Source organism: Monodon monoceros, unplaced genomic scaffold, assembly GCF_005190385.1.
Source record: "Monodon monoceros isolate NGI ecotype Baffin Bay Population unplaced genomic scaffold, NGI_Narwhal_1 Super_Scaffold_8, whole genome shotgun sequence".
Lineage (NCBI taxonomy): Eukaryota > Metazoa > Chordata > Mammalia > Artiodactyla > Monodontidae > Monodon > Monodon monoceros.
In genome coordinates, this window is record NW_021703785.1 from 16,114,788 (window position 1) to 16,138,965 (window position 24,178).

At 38.7% G+C, this 24,178-nt stretch overlaps 1 protein-coding gene across 1 annotated transcript in view; it reads right to left on the reverse strand.

Annotated features, from left to right (window-relative positions):
• The window catches only part of GPC6 (glypican 6), a 1,074,747-nt gene that overhangs the window by 805,991 nt on the left and 244,578 nt on the right, over positions 1-24,178 (reverse strand). The window lies entirely within an intron of this gene.

Sequence of the window (24,178 nt, forward strand, 5' to 3'; positions counted from 1 at the left end):
GTGACAAGAGATGCAATACAGTTATAAATGTGCTTATCTTTGGAAACCTGAAGTGAGGCAAGAGACATTCAGCCCCATCACCATAGTCTGTTAGACAGCAGGGCCAAGAAAAGATGGCAATCATTTGCTGAGTTCTGTTTCTGCTCATCCGACCATCAGAATGCATCAGCTTTCCTCCCAGGGAAAGCAAGTGTGATTTTAATGGCTGGTCTCCTGTACCACACGTTCCCTCGGTTAACATTTCTTGTCAGAGAGAAAATGTTCTCCTGCAAGGGGGGAGGCACTGATGGGTTTAATTAATGCTTATGTTGTATGGAAATGTAAAGCAAAAGGTAATGAAAGTCTTGGGTTTAATTCAATAGATTTATCTCTCGATATACTGGGCCACTTCTTTTGACAATATTGCTTTCTTCGGTGCTATTTGCAAGTGGAAGCCAAGCCCTTGCTTCATGAAATTAAAATGGTCTGTTATTGCATAAAATGTGAATTTCCAATTGATTCAGCTCCGTCAGTGTCAAAAATGCTTAACGGAGCCAGCAGAAGGAAGAAGGAAAATCCACCCAACATCTTGCTAAATAAAACCAACAAATTGTCCCTGTGATTAAAATCACTGTAGAGCATGGAAAAACCAAATGAACGAGTGCTTGATGCAATGATTACAATTCATTTATAATGTTTAACAGTTCTTATATAAAATTATGTCCCCATGACCCTGTTTGAAGTATAGGGTATCTGTCTCATGCAGTTGGATGCTTTAGTGCCTACTTAAAACAACCCCAGAATAAAAAAGAATCATGGGTCTGTATTAAAGTTAGATCTTATATAATTCCTGGAAGGGAAGGAGACCATAAAATATCTTAGGTATATTTTTTTTTAAAAGGAAAGGAAAATGCATTGTACTTGAGAATGATAAACATCAAATTCAAGATAACAGTTTCCTCCCAGGAGGAATTAGGATTTGAGAGAAATGCTCAAATACTTTTACCTATAATCTTTTATTTCATAAGTTGCTTGATATTTACACGGTGTTTATTATATTACTATCATTACTCTTCTATACATTTAAAATATTTTGTAATAAAAACTTGGAAATATGTCATTAGAAAGTAATAGCCACCATAGTGGTGACAGAAAGGAGGGCAGGGGGTAGATATTCAGAAAGAAAAAACAAGTTGCCCTTAACATTCGAAAGCCAGCCTGCCCGGTACCCACAGCCAGGTCACCGTAACTATTACACCTAAACAATCTCACAGAACACCCACCTCAGACAAGATTACCCTGAGACGAGGATGAAATGAGACAAAGCAAGGCCACGGCAAAATTTTGTCTCAGGGACTTCCCTGGTGGCACAGTGGTTAGGAACCTGCCTGCTAATGCAGGGGACACGGGTTCGAGTCCTGGGCCAGGAGGATCCCACATGCCGCGAAGCAACTAAGCCCGTGCGCCACGACTACTGAGCCTGCGCTCTAGAGCCCGCGAGCCGCAGCTGCTGAGCTCGTGTGCCACAACTACTGAAGCCCGTACACTTAGAGCCTATGCTTCACAGCAAGGGAGGCCACCGCAGTGGGAAGCCCGCACACCGCAAGGAGTAGCCCCCGCTCGCTGCAACTGGAGAAAGCCTGCGCGCAGCCAGGAAGACCCAATGCAGCCCAAAATAATTAATTAATTAATTAATTAATTTAAAACAAATTGTCTCAGCACAGACAGAAACAAGGTGATTGTGCCATCCCCAAAGTACTAAACACCTTCTCTCTCAGGCAAAATGAGCCTCTGTACTTCTTTACCTTTTACAGATTGATCTTCATCCTAGTCTCCCTCCTTGCTGGTCACATTTATTGAGATACCTTATTATAGAATTACCTCTGCTTTCTGACAGCCTCCGATCTAGGGTGAGGCCCTGCTTCTTGGAACCCTTCCCAACATCACCCACCCAAATCCAAATCCTACAGAAGATTCTGTTGAAGTCCCTCTTACTGAGAAACCCTTTGGTTCTCCATGGCGTAACCTCACTTGCTACATCGAGTGGTAACTCAACTTGCGCAACTACAGGTGTGCTCCTGACGAGTTGCTATTTGAAGGTATTGACCATGCCAAAAAGAGATGGGATAGAACAAGGTGAATTTTGAAATTTTCCCACATGTGATTCTGATACATCCCATTCAGAAAAGTAGTTCTAGAGTTGAAAACACTGGGAAGGAATCAGTATGGCTTTATCAAAAGCAAATGGTCCACAAATCACTAATTTTCTTTTTATAAAATACCAAGGCTAACGGATAAGAACAACTCTCTTTTTCCAGATTAAGTGGATATTTAATATTAACAACTTTACAGAATGTTCCTTTCCCTGACCTGTTATAAACCATTTTCTTAAATCCCCCTACTCCGTTTCCTATTTCCCCCTACTCCATTTCCTACTATATTATGCACAAATGAAATGTCCATTTCTCAAGATTTAGTACATCAGGACTGCATTCTACTTCTGAATCATTACAACTGAGTTTACAACAAAATGCATGGGACTTCTGGTGAAAAACTGACCAAAAGAAAATAAATATTTTATGACCTGAGGGAAATAGTTGTATTTAGGATACTTGTGGAAGAAACCCTGTGGATCTACATTCATGAAATTAGATTGGATTGGAGGTCTAATAATCTCTAATCACTCCAAGAAAATCAGTATTTTACGTCAAGTGATAAATAAAAAGAGAAAGATACTTCTTAGTGGGACAAATTTAAACCAAATTTATTTCTTGTGTGTGCGTATATATAGTCATGGAAATATATGTAAGAGGCTGCCCTATTAACTCAAAGCAGTGTTAGATTTTTTTAATTGAACTAAAGTGTCCTTAAGAAGTCAACTCATGTCTCCTCCTCTGTACGGGCCCCTGGCAGAGAGATAATGAAAGAGACAGAGAGACAGAGATAAAAAAGATGGAGAGAGAAAGTGAACAGATGGGGAGATCACCAGAATGTTGACGAATCGTACTATAGGAAGAGTAACTCTTCGGTGCAAAGCTCTTCTTAGAGTTCCTAGGAAAAGACGACGACGATGTCCCCAAACACACAGGACCAGCGCCCATGAAACCTGTGGCCCACTGAGACTGAGCCTTGCTTCCTTCCTAACACATCACTAGGTGAGAATGTTGTGGAGGAATTAAACTCCTGAACAGCTCCTCTCTCCCCCTAATTTGAGGCCACTGCTAACTGCCAAAACAACCTGATGACTTTGAATGGCCAAAAAGACTCAGGACAACTGGACAATCTGTTGTGAGTAGGTTCATTTATTTATTTTAGTTTTGGCCCTAGAACAGGGGTGTGCAAACCATAGCCTCTGGGCCAAAGCCAGCCTACCATCTGTTTTTGTAGGACCTGTGAGCAAAATGGTTCTAAAAAATCAAAAGAATGATATTTTGTGCTATGTGAAGTTTTATGAAATTCCAATTTAATTGTCCATAAATAAAGTTTTTTAAAAAAGTTTTTATTAAAGAATAGTTGATGTACAGTATTATGTTACAGGTGTACAATACAGTGATTTACAATTTTTAAAGGTTATGCTCCATTTATAGTTACTATAAAATATTGGCTATATTCCCTGTGATGTACAATATATCCTTGTAGCTTATTTTATACATAATGGTTTGTACCTCTTAATCCCCTATCCCTATATTGCCCCTCCCCTCTCATAAATAAAGTTTTATTGGAAAACAGTCCCACCTACTCATTCATGCCTTGTCTATGGCTGCTTTAGGGTTAGAACAGAAGAGTAGTTAGACAGAGACCACAGGGTCTGTAACACCTGAAATACTGACTTTCCGAAATCAGACACGACAGCTACTTGGCTGTATAAAGAATTACCTCTCACCCTTCCTGTTCCAATTTCTCCAAAGAGCAAGAATACGAAACTTTTCTCAGTTTAAATACTTCCTGACACTTAAGAGTATTTGTATTAATAATGGGATTCTTCCAAAGCTGTAATTTATGAGGGAGAAAAATGTGTTGTCCTTTTAGATTTTCCCACCCACACTCCTTTCTCAAATCCCCTTAGGTTCTCTAGATGTTATCTATTACATAACTAGATACAATATTTAGCTCAACTGGAGTACCACCAGGCACCTCCAAGATCACTAATAATAAAGATACTAAATAGCTGGTTCCAGGCAGAAAATGTGGGATTGAAACTATGATGACTGTACCCTGACATACCAAACATGTATTGAAAAATCTATGTGCAAATCATGATGATAGGTTCACATCCTGCAAGATGAGACACAAGGTCAGGAAATCAGCTTACACAGGTGCCTGCTTTCTTAGGACACCTGGAGTTCATGCCAGTGAATTCCTGAGTCCCTGTGTTTTTATAGAAATCTTCATTAGCTCTAAAATAAACAAAAGAAATCGAAAATGTGGAAGAAAGGCGTTCCACCAGGAAGTTAGAGAGTGAGCAAAGGCTTGGGGACATACAATCAGACCATAAACTGTCATCTGTTTTCCAAGACAGAAGAGATGGGGCTGCTCCTCCTATATGTTCCTTTCAACTATGTGTCACTCTTTACAATGCCTTTCCCCAAATGCCTGCCCAGGTGTTTGTTTTCACTCCAAGATGCTGAGGTGACAGCAGAAATGTGATTTCTGCCAGATAGAGCTCCCTCCAGGGATGGCCCAGGGTCTGAAAGCTGCCAGGAATAGACTTGGTGAGTGGCACGGTGGGAAAGAGCAGGAGACAGGAGGACCTCATTAACCACAGGAGTCAGCTTCTGTGGGTCGCCTGCAGGAGACTCTCTGCCCTCGGAGGTGACACGCAGGGATCTCAGAATGCACATTCCAAATAAACAAACAACAAAAATGAAGTACCCCGAATGAGTCACATTTCACAGACTATAGACAAACTCTTGGCTTTTATAGTGTTTGGGAGTGTGGAGGGAAATTACTACCCTGGCACTTCTTAGAAGGTAGGTAGGAAATCAAAACACTTTAAAAAGTACAAAGAAGATGGCAAGATCTCACAACACAGAGCACTTCAACGTCTGAACCTCCAAATACCATTTGATTAGAGTGCAATATTTGTCTTAGACTTGGCCCTCTTCAGAGCATATGTTCTATGCCAAAGTTCTCTCATCCTTGAACTATTAAAATCCCCGCAGTCAATTAGCTGTGTCTGGTACCAAGCTAGAGTCTCATCATTTGATATGTCACCTCAAATAAACAATCATTTTGTTCATCTAGTGCCTGGGAAGTTGACTGGAGCAAAGAATCCAAGGAAACAGGTTTAGGGAAGTAAAATACCCTAGAATAAGTGAACTTACAGCTAGAGTTTCTGATAGCTAAGAAAATTTAAATTGGAGCTAATAGCTCTGGACAGTTTTTGGTGTCATAAAGTTCCTATATGCGCTAATAAGAAGGGGCAGACCTTAGGAAAGCAACATTTTTCAAATGTATGTTCTAGTTCATTCTTTAAGTTCAAATTCCCCAAACCTCCAAGTAAGCACTTCTTCAACATTTTTTATTGTGAAGCGTTATTATAAACGATCCTTCCATTTCGTGAAGGGCTGCTTTTCTTTAACAAAGTTGTTCAGTACCATGATGAAAAATCTTCAAACTTTTACACAAGTTCTAAGAAATTCAATTCATGTTCAGTATACTTCAGTGGATCTTATCACTCAAGTCACCTATAATAGTGTCATCCTTGATGTTGTCAACTTGCTGATACAGACTTTACGTACTAACGCTTTTAGTTATAAAATTTTCACTCTGCATTTTGTAAAAATAAATCCTTTGAGTGGCACCCATGAGTTAATTGTTTAAATCTGTTCCAAGAATTGCAGAGGAACGATTTCAAACATTCTGCTCTAGATGGTATAGATCCCACCTCCATAGATCTTCTGCCAATGATTTGGGTCTTTACCATTTCCTTGCTTCTGTTATTTAGAAAAGCTGATGGTCTGGGGGGTGAAGATGGGGCATAGAATAAAGAGTGGTTAGAATTAACAAGGGGTGAGGGGTCTGGGGGATAGAGAATGGGCACTGCTTGAATCAAGATGGTCTTACAGAGCATGCAGCAGTGAGAGTGCCAAAAGTGATCTTTCCTTTTTCTCACATCTTACTTTGACTCAATATATTATAAAATTGTTAACTCTGTCGATAGTTTGATCATTTTTAAATAGAAGAGGTTTCTCCTTGTCTTAACGTGACATATCTTACTTAATTCATGCATGTAAAATTTTGAGACATTTAATGAAAGCACTGTCCTAACACAAACGATCATCAGTAATTTGTAAGTGTAGACACATACGCGTGCATACACATACACACACACAAGAATACATAGCATATTCTTTCCCAGTATTTGTTTAAAAAAGTAAAGAATAGAAAGATTTCAGAAAAAAAAATTATTTGCTGCAACTTGTCTTCTTTGGCATAGGAAATAGCTCAACAAAATTGTGGTTAAATTTCACAGGGACAACGGCAAATCTTAACAACGATGTGATTCCACAATTCAAAATATGTCACAAAATAGCCACACAACTTATTACACCATTTTTTTCATAAAAAAATTAATGCAAAGCCAATGTAAAATGTAATCTCAAAGCTAACTGATGAATCACACTGCTGTAGTTGACTGTTCTAAATCCAAAGGAGGAAGGATATTTAATAAGAGTAAAGGTTTTTTGCACCTAGGTCACAGCAAAAGGGAAGAGATGAATTATTTTGTCATTCCTTGAGTTTTCTCAGCCTCTTCTCATCATATCTCTGAATCTTGTTGTCATGGATAAAGAAGATGTGGTACATATATACAATGGAATATTACTCAGCCCTAAAAAGGAATGAAATTGGGTCATTTGTAGAGAAGTGGATGGACCTAGAGACTGTCATACAGAATGAAGTAAGTCAGAAAGAGAAAAACAAATATTGTATATTATCACATATGTGTGGAATCTAGATGATCTTATTTGCAAAGAAATAGAGACACAGATATAGAGAACAAACATGGATACCAAGGGGGAAAGGGGGTGGGATGAATTGGGAGATAGGGATTGACATATATACACTATTGATACTATGTATAAAATAGATAACTAATGAGAACCTACTGTACAGCACAGGGAACCCAACTCAGGGCTCTGTGGTGACCTAAACGGGAAGGAAATCCAAAAAAGAGGGGATATATGTATATGTATAGCTGATTCACTTTGCTGTACAGCAGAAACTAACACAACATTGTAAAGCGACTACACTCCAATGAAAATTAATTTAAAAATTGTTTCAAGTATTAATATAATCAGAAAAACATTGGAGTGAGAAATGATCAAAAGGCAGTACCCACCCCAGAGGTGTATTGAAAATGAACTGGGGAAAGATGGACAGTGGAATTAATGAGCGTGCTTTCCCAAGAGATTCACCTTCTGATAAATAGCCATTCTGATAAACTCAGCAATCTCCCAAGGGGACCTTTCCTTTCCTACTCCTCTGAGTACTACATTCACCAGGTTGTATGTTCAATATAAAATGCTCATATAGGAAGAAGTTAAATGATAATAAAATCTCATCAACATCCAAAAAGTTAATTTTTAGTTTCAAGATAGTTCTCCGAGAGTGAAGTCCAGTAAAGAAATCTTGATCTCACTATTTCTGTATTTCAAAATCAAACTGAAAGTTATCTAAGTACGGAAAACTTCAGTTATAATCTGTAGGTGTCTGAGAACAAGATAACCAAAAAGCCAAGTCAAGGTATTAGAAACCTCACGCCCTCATCTCCCCTTTCGTTGTGATGTACACCTATCTTTTTCTTACATTCTATGTGTATTATATTTTCAAATGGCTACTAAGTTCTTCAGGGTATAAATAGTGAGTTGTTTGAATTTAACAAGAAGTAAAATAGTATTTCCTCTAGCCTAGGAGCATCACAGAAAAATTACACTTTTGTGTCAATGTGTCTAGGCTACGGTACCCAGTAATTTAATTAAACATTAATCTAGGTGTTGCTGTGAAGGTATTTTGTAGATGTGGTTAAGATGTCTGATTTTTAAGTAAAGGAGATTACCCTCTATAATTGGATGAGGGTGGGCCTCATGCAATCGATTGAAAGCCCTCATGAGCAAAAACGGAGGCTCCCCTGAGAAAAAGACATTCTGCCTTAAGACTGCAACATCAGCTTTGAGTTTTCAGACTGCCTGCCTGCCCTACAGATTTCAGAACTGCCGGCCCCCCAATCACATCTCTTGAGCCAGTTCCTAAAAATAAACCTCTCTCTCTCTCTGTGTATACACATACACACACACACACACACACACACACACACATATGTAGGTTACACAGTATGTGTGTGTGTATATATATACACACACACACACTGTACACACATAAATATGTAGGTGGTATAGCGTGTGTGTGTGTGTGTGTGTGTGTGTGTGCACCTCTCTATATACAGATAGAGAGATATATACTCTTGGTTCTGTTTCTCTGAAGAACCATGAGTGATACAGACACTAAGACTAAGAACTCCATGAAAAGAGAACGTATGGAAACCTGTGTACTGGCTCTACTATCTCCTAAACCATCTACAATGGCACTTACTACGATTGGCTATGATTATCTGTTTACTAAAGTGTAGAACCATTGTTTATTCTTTCTTTTTCCCTTCTCAGTGCCCATCAATCCCAGTATCTGAGATATTGGAGATGGAGTCAGCGCTGTGTTGGCAAATGTTTAACAACCAGCTCTAGGTTTTGAAGGGGAGCCCCGACTTGTAGTTTTCCAATTTCCAAGGTATAAATTCTCTCATTTCTAGTTACCAAAATGATGTTACTGAATTTCAAGTTGGGAACAGGTGTGCAGCAACACACCATCACATAACACTTCCTCCATACAGATATGAAGACCTCAAGAGTGTAACAAATAATAAAATGATTAGAAAGTGCTAAATTTTTAGAATTTATTACCCTATTCTTAATAATTAATTTAACTGTAAATTTATACAATGTGGTTTTTAAATAATGACTGTGCTTAATAATAGGTTCCCAAAATTCCTGCCAATTTAAGTGAGTTCTCACTGGCTGGTATGTGCCAGTTCAGGTGCACCATGACATGAAGTTCAAGTACTGTATGTTGTTGGTTGGCTTTTTCTTTCAATTAGTTAAGTCCCCAAATTCAATTAAAATGACCCTAGACCAGTGGAATCTGCCATTTCCGCAACCCACATTGACATCTATGGGCCAAATACCTATTTGCCTCAGAAGAAAATTGGCTCTTCCCAGCCATTTCCAGCTACTAACGTACAGTAAAGAATTCCCCAGAGAGGCGAAAAGGAGTGAAATAGAGTAGTTATTTCAGGAACGTTGGAGAGTGGGGACCATGGCTAATAGGTGTGCTTAAAGGAAAAGTCACCATGAGTCACAAGCAGGGCTAATGTCGCGGAAAGGTAAACCAAAGTGATTGACCCACATTTTGCAATTTTCATTCCCAGACTGTGGCTGCTATTCCAGGACACAGGGACAGAGTTGAGAAGGAAGCTGTTCCTCTATGCTACTGTTATGAAAGACCTAAGGTTCATTATCCCACAGCCATTTGCTCATACCCACTGCTATTATACCCCAAACCAGCCATTATGAGCCTGTCTTATTTACCTTTGTAGTACTCACTGTCCTAGCATAGCTGCTGGCACATGGAAAGTTCTGTAATAAATGATGAGTACATCTGACTCTTTTGTTCTCTTCAGTCGTTCATCCATCCATTCACTTATTCAATTACCATTTATAACATACAAGCAACAGGTTAAGTACTATGCTTGGTGCTAAGGGATAAGAAGAGTCTGCTTAAGAAGCTTGGAGTCCAGCAAGGAAAGATATATGTATGAATTAAGACTACCTTACAGCTAAGCATAAGATCTGTTGTAAAAAGCACGTAATTCTCACCATTCAGTCACCTTCCAGCTGCTAAGGACTCTTACAGGCACAGCGTTAATTACAGAAGCTCTTTAATTGTAACTCTGCCTACTTAATCTCTAGGTAAGCAGTAGTGGTACTGCCTATCTTTCATGTTTCAATAGCAAGCAGGGACATCCAAGTAAAGGTTTCACCTGTTTCTCTCACTTCACCCTGGCTTGCATATCTTTCAAACCGCAGGACCTGAAATCATTTAGCACATGTCCACAAGCATTCATGTTTAAAACAGAATAGAGTATTTCAGAGCTCATCCTGTGAATGAAGGGTAAGTGTTTCTTGTGAAGGTTTTGCTACCGTTGTGTATTGCATGTATGCGCTGCTTTGTAATTAACAATGTTATTTCTTATAGTACATTGTAGGCAAAAAGTTTGGAAGCCAAAGTTCAATACTGTGTTGAAGCAGTAATAAAGAGGGCCAAAAGCCCACTTACTAATGCATACTTGTGAAACTATAAATAGCCAATGCTTCTTTAGGTAGGTTGAACTGATCCTATGCATGTTTTCTTCTTCGATGATATCAAGATGTCCTGCCTAGAAGTATTCTTAGAGATGTCTGAGACATCTTTACCATTCTTCCTAAAAAATTTTATACAGGCTTATTTTCCACTTGTGTTTCATAGACACATTGTCTTGGGACCCATAAGAGAGACCCACAATTGCTAATCTAGAACACGGGGTTTTAAGTAGCACTGATAAATATGTTGCCAATCTCACGCCTGCTCACAATTCATTTGCCATGTTGTCTTAGGGACTGCCAAAAATCTTCATATTCAAATGTTCAAAGATATCTACAATTCTACAGCCTGAATGGCATCATTATGGGCATGCTTGGTAAAAATCTAGTTATACTGTTTCGAGACTGCTTGCCAAATCCAGGTGCCAGTTCCAGTTCCAGTTCCAGTTCACCAGTCACCAGTTCCCAGCGACCGTCTGCATGTCAACTGACCAGAGATGCTGACTTATGTCTCTCTTGTTCTGTAACCCATATGCATAAATCAAGCCAATTGCCGCCTACAAATTCATCCAGAGATGATGAGGAATTTCAAGTTTATTGCAACTGTAATCCCACACCCGTGTTTGCTCAAAGTTAGCCGTTTTTACAATTGAATTTGGTGATCCTGTGGTGATATACAATAAACCAATCTACAAAGGGCTTGTTTTTGACCCTGATAACAGCAGATCAGCATTCTTAATAAATTATATGACAGCTCACTTGAGAACTTAGGATTTACTGTTCAAAGCCCAATGGCTGTAAACTAGGGCAGACCAATTTCGTAAAGGGGCCGAGGCTAGGTGAGAGTGATTAAGAACCTAATCAAACTGAACTGCATGTAAGCCAGGATGAAAAATTATTTTTCTTTCCCATAAAATACTGCAATTTTAGTAGGCATCTGTAAAAACCATAATTGCAACACTGATCATATCATATAGAGTAAAGTAATAAAAGGCAAAGTGACTAGAAATGTTGGAAGATCTATGGTACAGTCTGTAACTGTATATTTCTTTAAATGTCTGCCTTTATGACAATGAAACTCCATAATATCTAACCTTTTACAACTCATAGAGCTGTAAATTGTTATAATTTATAATAATTACTTTAACTCCCACTAATCATTTAAGATGGATGCCCATAGGTAAATTTCCCTCAGCCTCTATTTCACAGGTGAGTGATGGGAGGCCTACAAAAAGGAGATAGTCCTTTCCCCGGTGTCACTTTTACAATTAATAAAGGGCAAGAGGTCTCTTTCTAAAATTTGTGTATGGGGACCTAGATTTTAACATGATACCACTTCAGATGCTATAATAAATTCCATCATCCTTTCCAACCTGGGGCTTTAAAATGTCAGTGTTCAGATGACAGTGGTATAGTCAAGCATTATCATTCAAAAATTTGTGTGATTAAAGCCCAGCCATGGTTTTAAACCAAAAGGAGTATAGAAACTCAGAAGAGAAAGGAACAAAAACTCTCCTGAAATTAAAGCACATACCCCTATATATTTAAAGGAGAAATGAAAGACCAAATTGAATTTTAAAGAACATGCCGCTTAAAGACAATTTAAAAATGCCTTTACATACTGTTTTAAAGAAGTATCTTATTTTTAACTTAAAACAGATCTCAATAGGAACAAAAAGTCAATACTTAAGGGACACTAGGAATAATCACAGCCTTTTCTTCTTCGTAGTCTCTTTTTTGAGAATATATTTCTCATACTGGCCTCAAAGGAGGTAGAATCGATAGTTTCCTATATCCTACAATGGACATGAAAACCACGTGTAGTGTTGCTTTTACCCAGCCCTTAAAATCCAAATATGCAAAATAACTGATTAAATTGATTAAATCAATATCATTTAATCTAAGGAAATACTTTATTTATCAGATTGGCTTCTGCAGAGTAATACATCAGTGGAAAATGGGCTTGAATCAGGCCCTAGTTTTGACGAAAAGGCTACAGTGGGATGATTAATCTTTGGAGGGCAGATGTTGCTTCAAAATGTAACTTTCATCTATGTCTATACATCCCCTCATGGTTATTTGTCATTAAGTTACATACTCTGTCGTTAGACTTCCTATATTAAACATTGCTGTATTAGGAGAAGAGAAAATATACATAAGCACATGTGTAGACCATCGAGTACACATGGATGATAGAAGTCCAACTTAGCCCAATTTATTATATAATAACAATATATGCATAAGTTCTTTGATCTGGGTTACTGAGTTTGTCTTCCCAGGACTTCTTCATAGTTTTTTGGGTAATAATTTTGGGGGGTTCACACTCTTAATTCTTGAAAAATCCCCTAAATTTAAATAATTTCTCCTCTAAGAAATGTACACTGTTCACCTTAATTGAGGTTAATCTAACACGTCCTACATAACTGCATTACTTCCTGGTCTGTGCATTTATTATAGTGTTCATTCCAATGCATCTGAGTTGCAGTTATTTATGGAGAAGCCTAATTTCCATTCATCTCTTGCCACACTCCTCCTTAAGTCCTGTGCCAAACACAAATACTGGGAGCACAAAATTATCATGCTCAGTTATACTCTGGACCTTGGCAATGCTATTCTCTCTAGATGGAAAGCTATGAGCTTCTCTTCTACACCTCTTCTTCTGCCCCTCATCCCTTCTCATCCATCAGGTCTCAGCTTAAACACCACTTATTCTGAGCCTTCCCTGACTCTTGAGTATAGGTGAAGTGTCACTCCACTTCCTGCTGTCCCAGCACATGTGCACATGGCCCTGCATTACACTGCACTGCAATGACCAGTCTGTCCATCCATGTCCTTCTCAGGAGCACAGCCTGCTTGAGGAATAGGACTGTGTTTTCTTCATCAGCTGTGCCTCTACTGCCTAGCTCAGTACCAGACCCATAATGGCACCCAATATATTTTGGTTCAGCAAATAAATAAAATTAAAATTGACTCAATAATGTAAGTAATGGACTTTGCACTAAGTAGAATACAAGAATATTAGGACACTTAGGTTGCTTTCATGTCCTGGCTACTGTAAATAGAGCTGCAATGAACACTGTGTGGATAAAGAAGATGTGGCACATATATACAATGGAATATTACTCAGCCATAAAAAGAAACGAAATTGAGTTATTTGTAGTGAGGTGGATGGACCTAGAGTCTGTCATACAGAGTGAAGTAAATCAGAAAGAGAAAGACAAATACCGTATGCTAACATATATATATAGAATCTAAAAAAAAAATGTCATGAAGAACCTAGGGGCAGGACGGGAATAAAGACACAGATGTAGAGAATGGACTTGAGGATACGGGGAGGGGGAAGGGTAAGCTGTGACAAAGTGAGAGAGTGGCATGGACATATATACACTACCAAATGTAAAACTGACAGCTAGTAGGAAGCAGCCTCACAGCACAGGGAGATCAGCTGGGTACTTTGTGACCACCTAGAGGGGTGGGATAGGGAGGGTGGGAGGGAGGGAGATGCAAGAGGGAGGAGGTATGGGGATATATGTATATGTATAGCGGATTCACTTTGTTATAAAGCAGAAACTAACACACCACTGTACAGCAATTATACTCCAATAAAGATGTTAAAAAAAGGTTTTTTTAAATAAAATTAAAAAGCAAGAATATTAGGTTCACTCATAAAAATTAATTTAAGAGAATCATTGTTGAATCATGGCATATCTAGGAGAAGGCAGCAAAGCTGGTGAAGGCCCCAGTAACTGTCACAAACGCAAAGTCTGTACTAGAGATTTTTAAGTGGATTGAATCAAACTTCCTTTTTTTTTAAATTTATTTTTTTGGCTGTGTTGGGTCTTCGTTGCTGGGCACAGGTTTTCTCTAGTTGCAGCAAGCGGGGGCTACTCTTCGTTGCGGTGCCCGGGCTTTTTATCGCGGTGGCTTCTATTGTTGCGGAGCATGGGCTCTAGGCGCGTGGGCTTCACTAGTTGTGGCTTGCGGGCTCTAGAGCGCAGGCTCAGTAGTTGTGGTGCACAGGCTTAGTTGCTCCGTGTCATGTGGGATCTTCCCGGACCAAGGATCGAACCCGTGTCCCCTGCACTGGCAGGCAGATTCTTAACCACTGCACCACCAGGGAAATCCCCAAACTTCCTTTTTTTAAGTAATTAATTTGAACTCCCATTTACATTCCTTTATAGAAATCTATTGGTAGTATAACTGTCCATACACATAATTTTTAAATGAATATAATACCCCAACCGGAATCTAAAGGAGAAAATTTGAACGTATGTCATCTTGTGCCATGGCTAAACTTGAGGTAAAAGAAGTATTCCGGGGGTTTTCCCTGGTGGCGCAGTGGTTGGGAGTCCGCCTGCCGATGCAGGTGAAACGGACTCGTGCACTGGTCTGGGAGGATCCCACGTGCCGCGGAGTGGCTGGGCCCGTGAGCCATGGCCGCTAGGCCTGCGTGTCCGGAGCCTGTGCTCCGCGGCGGGAGAGGCCACGGCAGTAAAAAAAAAAAGAAATAGATATTTGACCTACAAGTACTATCACTACAAACACAACAGTATAGAGACAGACTAACAGTGGTACATTAGGCAAGCACATCACGTATTACAAATGGCATAGCTCCCACTGATAAGATTTTCTGGAAAAAAATGAACAGTTCTTGACAAAAATCTCCAAATGAAACAAACACAATTTTCTCTTGGATTTACATCATAATCATATTCTTAGAAAATTCAGAGTATATTAATATTGCACAACAATACTTCATGTTTCTAGTAAGAAGGATTTGGGATCTGGGCTTATTTCACTGTAAACAGAATTTTTTTTTTTTCAGAGAATCTGATAGGATGTTTAAAAGTTGTGCAGGATGGTGGACAAGTCTGCATTTGGCAGGAAGCTCTCACTCATGGATGGATATCTCTTGGTAACTACCTACCAACTGCCAAGACTAGAATGTTCTAGAAGAGATATCTGCCCTGGAAGAGAGTTGGACTAAATGAACTTAATAGCCCTTTTAACGCTACGATTCCTACAATATTTTACATTCTTTATCTAGACAGAAGATATTTAAGGCAAATACATAAGTGTGAGTACAGTGTGAACCACTGAGCTGAAACCATTGGTTCTTTTTTCATTCCTCAATTCACAACGCCTGTACATTCATCCACTCGTTCTTTTAGTCATGTATTTGAGTGTCTGCTGTTACTTCCAAATAATTAACCACCTTGGAATTTTCTGCAGAAAATCAGCCTTGCACTCCAGTCTGAAAATCCCATTGACTGACCCCGAGCTCAACCATCCTCCCAGGTGTCTTTCTGCTGAGTGCTTTGAGGTCGGTGCAGAAAAAGAATTCCTCCCGAACAGAGGAAAAATTAGTTCAGTTTCTCATTTAAAGTGCCCGGGAGATTCCAATCCTTTACACTGCATGATACTTCCAATTTCCTGGAGAAATTCCCAGAAATAAGGCAGGGAGTCAGAGGTGAGTGAACCTGTACAAACCTATTAGAAGAACGTCTGACAGTTTTCCCAGACAATCTCCTAGAAGCTAATCTATTTCACTGACACTCCGTTTCATTTTCTTTTCCAACACACACTCTTAGACAATGGGTTTCTGATAGCACATTTTGTGAGAAGAATCTTTAGCTACCTCTTGGGGAGCATGTTCCTGACACTTTGCCCAATGCACCGTGGAGAGCAAATGGTAGAGCAAGAATTTGTTTCATCACCTCGCTGTGCAAATGGCTGTAATTTACGTTTGGAAGCACACATCTTCTTAGGATTCACAGCAAATTCTCCTTTCTTCTCCCTCCAAACTAATTTTGCTTTTCATGATTGCCCTGCCATAGGATAGACACATGGTATGTACAAGGAACGGTGGAATCTAGCCATGCTTGCAACTTCCATAGGCGTCATCCTTAAACAAATCCTACTGAGAAGACCACAGCTCTCGTTCAAGCCAACAACCAGGTCTGAATTTTACTATTAAGAAGGGTCTAGGCCATTTTCAACAAAAATGACCTTTAATTGCTCATTTCTAGTTCCTCTGAAGAAAGTCTTCTGTTGAATTACCACCTCTTGCAGAAGTATTGTAAGTAAAATTGCACCAGCACATGGCAAGGAACACACCCACATCCAGAGCTGGTTTGAGTAAAGATGCTGTGACACTTCACACTGTGAGAGAGAATTAAAGACACCAGACTCTTGCGCTTGAAAGGTCATAAAGGCATCAGCCCGCCTCCATTTCACAGAAGTCCGCATGTAGCCAAGCTCATTCTCTCTTCCAGCTTCAAGCATGATGGCTTCTCTTTCTCTAAGATAACCTTTGGGCATAAGTGTCTCAATCTTTAAAAGAGTGTCTCAAAAGCTAAGAATAATATTGGATTCAAATTAAGAATGGTATTTGGATGACTAAAGTGACTTGAGTAAACAGTGTGTACAAGTATAAGGCCAGCAAGCATGGATCTCATTCTCCATGTTAAAGAGTAGACCAAAGTCAGCTTGTTCAAGGCTATGCCCTGGGGGGAGAGATTAACACCAGGACTGAGGAAATAATACAAAAATACAGTGACCATAATTATAATGAACAATAATCCAATAAACAAAGGAAATAATACACAGTCTTCTTCATACCCTGCAAGCTCGCCTCACTCCAAACCTCCAAGCTAGGTTTTATTGTACCTATTTACTCATCTGTAGGGGTGAAGCAACTTACTGCCAAGGCCCACCCCTTCTTGAAACTGCCTTCACTTAGCAAGCATGCTATTTTTTCCCTTGATTGCATGCCTATTTCTGGTGATTTGTGGTTAAGGGGGCGGGTGGAGATTCTGGGTCCGAGACAAGAGTAAAAGCAGCTTGAAGTTACCCGGTAGTGCTGTCATGAGTTATTTCAGTCCCTCCTTGCCCTAAAAAGTTGAATATTTTTATCTTTAATTTTTACTAGTTGAAGGGAATGAGGCCCAAGGTCATAGAGCTCCTCTGTAGTGAGCCCAGAATTCAAACGAAATTGGTTTGTACTCCCACATGAGTGCTTTCTCATCTGTGACTACCCCCTCTCTCTTTGCCCAAGTCTAACAGAAGTATCTCTCTCCAACTCTCTTGGGTTCTTGAGCTCTCACAGTTTTTGCCCAGGTTGCCTCAGGCTTATTCCAGATTCAATTCAGTCGGAACCCACCCCCCTCCCAAATCCTGAAGTACAACTTGTCTCTGGGGACACATGGATCCTGGTATAGGTTTTGGGAAGTTATTCAAAATAATACAAAGTAGAAAATTTTCATAAGTTCATTCCTGTAAGAAACAAAAAAGAACAAAGAAAAAATACCCAAGAAATGGAAGAGCTTTAGCAAATCAACATTAAGACTTCTGGTCTTTGAAATCATGGAGGCATGAGTTTGAATCCTTGTACTCCAACTTAGGAGCTGTGTGACATGTAAAATCAGGCATGATACAATACTCCCAATCACAGCCTTGCAGGGAAGATATAATAGAACAACCTATAGGAAAGTGTCTAACTTATATTTGGTGTGCAGTTATACTTTATACATACACATATATATTTGTTTCTTTTCCTTCTTGATCCAAAGCCATAGACGGCATTAGAGCTGTAACTTTCTCAACATCAAACCCCTTGTTCCTTTCTCTTCTTTCAGCCCTGATGCTAAAGGAAATCACTGGAATGTTCTTCCAAGTAGCAATTCAGATGTGAACCACCAGCTTCTCCCTTTCTAGGCTAACGCATATTTTGGATTTCACCTCTTTTCATGGCAAAGCATAGGTTTGCCTCAGAGCTGCCAATTCAAATTTGATAGCCAAGAAATGCCTCCAGATTTCAGCCTTTTTGAAGAACACAGGGAAGGAATGGGTGAGAACTGAATTACCCACACTACCTACATCCACAGTCTTTCTTTTGATGACTTAGCACTCATCTCCCTGGAACGTGGTCTTTCTGAAAGCCAGATTATCATCATTTATCTAGCAACACTGGAGTACAATAAATATGCAGTATATACATCTAAAATGTCTGCCCCAAAGAGAATATTATCAAAGGATAACTTTTAAAAGGGGGTTAATCAAAAAAAAGGGGGTTAATCATGAGTTCTACAAATATAAGATAAACATTTATCGAGGATCATATTTAACTAATTAATTAATGAGAGAACCAGTAAATAAGATGTTATAACTGGTTCAAAAGTTAATTCAAAGAACCACACATATACTAGCAAGAAAGAATGCTGAAATGAATTACAAATAAATATAAAACTGGCTTATTCTGGGAAGAGAGTTCGGGGTAGGGCTGGAAGTTGAAAATCAGTTTTATTTCCTCGAGACAAAATTAATTTGTATGTCTATTGTCAAGAATAATTTGCATTGTTATCAATTATCTATAGCATACAGAGTTGTAAAAGAGCTCAAAGATAATAAGATAGGAGACCCCACAGAATCAGATAACCAAGGAAACATGCCTAGATACTGCCTAGCTTTCCAGTGAAGACATCCAGCAATTATTTTCATCCATTTCAAAGTTTTTCACAACTTTTTTCCTAAAATATAAATTTAAAATAAAATTAAACAGAATGCAAGGAGTTAATTGAGACTTTTTTTTTTTGCGGTACGCGGGCCTCTCACTGTTGTGGCCTCTCCCGTTGCGGAGCACAGGCTCCGGACGTGCAGGCCCAGTGGCCACGGCTGAGGGGTCCAGCCGCTCCGCGGCATGTGGGATCTTCCCGGACCGGGGCACGAACCCGTGTCCCCTGCATCGGCAGGCGGACTCTCAACCACTGCGCCACCAGGGAAGCCCCAGAGACTTATTTTAAGAGGAATGTTAAGCAAAAAAGAAGCAGACTCATAGATATAGAGAACAAACTAGTGGTTACCAGTGGGGAGGGAGGGAGCAGCAAGATAGGGGTGCAGAGTGGGAGGTATGAACTATTGGGTGTAAGATAAGCTCAAGGATGTATTGTACAACACGGGGAATATAGCCATTATTTTGTAACAACTGTAAATGGAAAGTAACCTTTAAAAATTGTATAAAATTTTTTTAAAGTAAAGTGTTCAACATTAAAAAAAATAAAATGTATATATATCCAGTTGCAGTTAAGCAAAATTCTTGAAGGACTATTCCACTGCAGGAATAAAGTTCTCCTTCCTATTACGTCTGTCCTAAAAATGTTCTCAATCCTTTCTTTCGTTTCTAATTTAGTGACATGCCTGATGTGTTGAGGCAGCGTTATCAAGGGATTAAAGAGCTTGATCCTCAAATAAATAAATACATACATAAATCAATTAAATTATGGGAATGGTAAAGACAAAGTTGACTTAAACAAAACCTCGTAATTCTACGGGCATCTAGTACAGACTAAGAAATGAAAACAATGAGAAAAGAAAGTCTATTCCAAAAACCTTAAGGGTGATAAAATAAACTGTACATCCTGCCCTCTTCCCAACTTTTGGAGTTAGCCCGCCATTAACGGCCTCCTGAAAACCCAACCTGATATATGTCATTATTCTTTTTAACATATAACTGGGCAATGAGCCCAACACCACTGGAGAATTCAATGAGTATCACATTAAATACTGTTGTGCCACCAATCACCCCATGAAACCACATTGCCATGTATTATCTTAGTGTTTGTCACAATCTATTAACATGTTTCAGGAGTGACTGTGCTATAGTAAGAGCCATGCAGGCCCATGGGGCTCCCTCCTGCAGAAATAAGGCAGGTGTGGTAGACAGTTCCAAGCAGAAGTGACAAGTGTAAAAGCAATAGTTAATCAGCCTGCAATACAGTCCACCGGTGCACACAGGCACCTGCCAACTTAAGGCAAGAAAGTTCTGAAACATTAACAGGTCCAAGATAGTGTACTGCTCGAAAAAAGAATGAATGTCTCATTTAAGTAAATGGAATTAGTGTATCGAGTAGCTTTACCAAGTATACTGATCTACTAGCATCAAGGAAATTCTATTTAGTACCTGTATTTTCACCTTAAAAATAAAATCTCTCCCTGGAGTTGATTCTTCGACTCCTTTATCTCTCTTTGAAAGGAGAGGCAGTATCACTCCAGTTTAGGACTCACAAAATAGACTCATCAAATTCTTAAAACCTGTTCAACAAAATGCCTTATAGGTGATTGTTTTCCGAGAGCTTTGTATTCAGCTAAAAGATTTTCTTAAACTTCCTGAAATTTCAAGCCTTTAATGGAAATGTTCCTCAAATATAAAATCTAATATATATATAATATATATTATACATATATATGTAAACACATCCTCATGTCCATTAAAATCACAATCAAAGTGTTAAAATTCTGATATTTTAGATGAAAAAGATAGGGTAGAGATTGCTTCATGTGACCTCCACGCTATACAGATAAAATCCTGATGTCCAACTCATTGGCTCCTAAGCCACAGATGCCTCTGTATCAGGTGGGTTCCTGCCCCCGATATAGTGCCTTCTCTATGTCTCTGTACTTTGCCTCATCCACGTAAGTCACCTACTATAAAAGGTGCTCCAGATTTATGACATATTTTCTTTGTGTATATTACATACATGCTACTCATTTACAGAAAAGCACGTGCTATTATTTATACGTGCTAAAAAAGGACTAAAACACGAAGAGCCTTAATATCTTCAGTCGATTTTAAAAAAATTATTTTTTTTCCCAAAATTTTCATGTTTCTTTTCAAATTCTCAAGTTTTGTAAAAGCCTATTTCAGTAAATTGGCTTGTGAGAGTACTTACTGATTTCTTCAAAGCAAGACTAGTACTTAATAAAATGTTATTCAGTTGCAACTGGCCCTCTGATTAAAACGCATTAATGAATTTTTTTTGAGAAAGTGACTTGTTAACAGGTCAATCTGTCACCTGGCAATGACTTTAGGAAACCTATAACTCCCAAGCTAATGGTAAAAACCAAGCCTAGAGCAGCAAGTAAAATTTGTAGTCGACCAGCGCTCCTCAAATCAAGGGAGATGGACCATCTGCTTCCTGGATTGGACAATGCTATAATTTTACAGTCACCAGTAATATATCAGCTGTGCTCTGCAAGTTGGTGGTATTCTGATAATATTTTAACCTGCTTCTAACAGCTGCAAGTCAAAGCTTTTTATGGTTCTTGAAAATGAAAACTAGAGCCTTCCCAGTTGGCCTGGTGTGTCTTAATCATTCATCGTAAGTTTACATACTAAAGTTTAGTAAAAGCTCTATGATGAACGAAGAGCTGGTTCTTTCTACATTAGAATAGGCAAGAAAATTAAGATGTCAAATATGTGTTGCAGAGGATGGTTACACTGTCTCATTACAATATTCAGTTTAATACATTTCTTTACTTTTAGTTGATGACAAGATACGCTTCAATTTAAAAACAAAAACTATAGTTCTTTTAAAGACTTTGAATTTTCATGTTTTCTGTGTTTCTCAAGGAATGTAGAGTGACTTAGAGATACGACTTTTAGATTTTTCTTCTAATTACAGGCTGAATCAGGTCTGAAAGGGCCCCTTCTATCTAGGCTCTATTAGGATTGTCTCTATCACTAAGCAGCGAATGCCGTCCTGACATTCTGGTCTGATGGACTCCCTCAGAGTCCATCAGACCAGAATGCAATTAAACTAAAACATTTACTATGATATTAAGATGCACTTTGGTGCATGTATTCTTTTAACTTTCATAATCATACCAGAAAAATAATCTGCTTAAGTGCAAATTAAAGTGATTCCATTTTATTTTTTTCCCTCCATCAACTAAGACACTATTATGTAGAAAGTCATTTTGAGGTTGAAGATTAAAGTTTTATTTAGTGCTTATATCTTGTCCTTGAACTATCACAATGTAGTTGAAGCCCTTTTTACATTGATAATGTGTAGAAACTGCCTGACTTTTAAAGGGAAATTCTTGGACGTGTGTCTAGGGGTATGTGTACGTGTGTGTGTGTATAGGAACACATGAAAGTACACGTGTGCAGATGCAAGGTATTATATAGAAAAAATTTAACTGTTCATTAAAATCATAACAGTTAAATGGATCAAATTCATAACCTATTATATAATTTAATATACTTACTGAAGAGTAGACAGTAAGAATTTAGAAAGATATGCAGAAAGTTACACTTTTTTTGGTAGTTTTTTTAAGCAGAGATCAGCAAACTTTTTACAAAAGGCCAGATAGTTACTATTTTAGGTTTCATGGTACATAAGATCTCCACCACAACCACACAGCCCTGCCATTGTAGCCTGCATGAATGCAGCCATACACAATATGTAACCAAATGGGTGTGGCCATGTTCCCATAAAGCTTTATTTACTCCTACGGGGGCAGGTTAGATCTGGTCCACTGCATGCAGTCTGCCAACCCTGCTTAAGCATAACAATCTGCTTATTTTAAAGTGATGTCCCACACTTCTTTACCAATCAATACAATCCTTCATAATAAATAAAATTTATCTTACTACTCAGAAAACAAAGACTTTCACATCTTTTATCTTGTAAAGCAGCCCGGTGAGATTCTGTGAGAATCTGTGAGAAAGGTCCTAGTGTATTTCCCATTTGAGATGAAGAAACTGAGGCTCAAAGAAGCTTAATTATCAGCCTCAGAGAGTCCACATGGAGTGCTAGCTCCCCTCTGCCAGCATTCTTGTACAGTTCACTGTGAGGAAACTCAGTGCTTACAAAGGTAATTGTTAGGGAAGTTTTCAAGTATACATATTTTAAATATTAGATTGTGATGCAGTCAGGGGGCCAAAGTCTCCCTTTTTAAGAAGTGGAGCTGGGGTAGGAAAGATGTCAAGGTAGTTGTGGGGTTTGCCTCAAGGTGGCTGACAGTGGGGTGAGCAACAGACCGGAAATACAGAGGAGAAGCAAGAAGGGGTGATGGGTCTAGACGATGGCGAGTCTGTGCTCAGAAGAAAGGGCTGATGTTGTATAAACTGGATGGTAGCCACATAAAGGGAATAAAAAAGCCAAGAAGCCTCCAAAACAGAAGATACAAAGTAATCATCAAAACTGCCTTGGGAAGTCTCTAGAGAGGAAGCAGCATTGAACCACCACCATTTTCCATCTCACAGGCGTAAAACTCAGGAATCTGTGTCCTTGGACTCCCTTAAAAGAGTTTGGGTATCCCAGATAGAACTTCAAAAGCAAATTCACTTTGTTATAAAGCAGAAACTAACACACCATTGTAAAGCAATTATACTCTAATAAAGATGTTAAAAAAAAAAACGATTTGATAAATGAAAGGATTTGACATTCAAAACCCCATGAATCTATGTAAATACTTCAATAAAAAAGGTAAATAAATAAAATTTTAAAAGCCATGAATCTACCACCTGGATGTAACAGACAACATCCTACACTCTTGCCACACATTTCTGTCTAAGTATTCTACACACACACACACACACACACACACACACACACAATGGTAACTATGTGAAGTGATGGACGTGTTAATTAACTTGCTTGTGGTAATCATGTCCCTACACACACACACACACATATATACACATATATATATATCATGTCATTATATATATACACACATATATATAAAATCGTCTCATACAACTTAAATATATACAATTTTTATTTGTATATTATACCTCAATAAAGCTAGAAAAAACACCAGGAAATTAAAAGCACCCTTCAACTAAAATATTACTGAAAACTAAAATTACAGAGAGCATTTGCTGAAAAATGAAAGTACCTACTGATTTTTAAGCATTACGTAGATAAAAACTGCTGATTTGTCTTTTCTAAGGATTAACCTTACCTAACTTTAAGGTCTTTTCCTGCCACTCCTTATCACTG